Raw genomic sequence first — 778 nt, forward strand, 5'->3', positions numbered from 1 at the left:
TGAAGCCTTTAAGTTAAACTACATTGGAATCTGGCTAATGTATATTCTTTCTTCGTTTTCCTTGTCTTTTCTTTTTGGAAAGCAATATGAAAAGAAACTTATCAGTAGCTTGTAAAATGTACATATAATAGAAAATGAAGGCTCACTGAATTTTTTTGACTTACTCATGGTGAGATTGTAATTATCTTTGGTACATATGTATACTGTATATGGCATGTGGGGTTTTGCAGCCTACAAAACCACATCCTCCCTCTATTTTTCCCCCCAGTTACACAGAGTATTGGCATAAATGTAGTATGTTTAACCAAAGTTCTCATACTTTTTAAAAAACCAAACAGCAAACTTAAAACTTGGCAATGACACTAACCAGACTAAGACATATAACTTAATTTATCAGGAAAATGCTCTACACAGTTTCCTACTTGAGGGTTGATAACCAGCAGTAACCAGCACACAGAATCTTGTGAATTCTGTTATTCTTGGGCACAATGTGAGAACCTAAGTCAGTAGAAGTCTTAGTAATAGTACTGAGGTATCTGTAATCATGAAGGATTAGCTTTTGTGTTCCTACTTGCTCTTATTTATCACAGGTATTAGGTGACTTTGGTCCTATAAAAATTCATAATCCATAGTAATTACTTTCTTAAGGAAAATGGAAAAGCTTGTGATTTTTTTCACTTTCTATTGGACATGTAAGAGGTATTTATTCATCTGCAGAGAATAAATTTCCAGTATTTTGGATTTTTTGCTCATTTTATTTAGTATCAAGTAGACTATT

This window comes from Leucopleurus acutus, assembly GCF_964270905.1.
Source record: "Leucopleurus acutus genome assembly, chromosome: 15".
Taxonomy (NCBI): domain Eukaryota; kingdom Metazoa; phylum Chordata; class Mammalia; order Artiodactyla; family Delphinidae; genus Leucopleurus; species Leucopleurus acutus.